Source organism: Lethenteron reissneri, chromosome 70, assembly GCF_015708825.2.
Source record: "Lethenteron reissneri isolate LAM-NWPU_2019-01 chromosome 70, ASM1570882v1, whole genome shotgun sequence".
NCBI lineage: Eukaryota > Metazoa > Chordata > Hyperoartia > Petromyzontiformes > Petromyzontidae > Lethenteron > Lethenteron reissneri.
Genome location: NC_083848.1, coordinates 3725270 through 3725605, shown reverse-complemented (window position 1 = coordinate 3725605; position 336 = coordinate 3725270).

The following is a 336-nucleotide window of genomic DNA, read 5'->3' as shown; positions in this document are numbered from 1 at the left end:
AGCCAACATCCCATGGGACTATGCATGGCAGGGGCGTCCTCCTCCCTGAGTCAAGCATTGTTGACCGCATACCTCCTGGCCCTCTCACTTCGGGGCCCAGCTGGGGTCTTTCCTCTTCATCCAGAGCCACTGACTGCTGCCTTCTGCCGCCTCCGATATGGCTCTGATTGCCGAACGCTGGCTCTGGCCCTTAATTCCCAGGTCTCTAAGCAGTCTGGTTGTAGATGTTGCCACAAAACCTCTGCAGCCCACCTCCACTGGTCTCATCTACTGAGTCCTCCCAGGGTACTGTGAGCTCAATGAGTAGTGTAAAGTAGCGTAGTGTCTAGTAGTGTA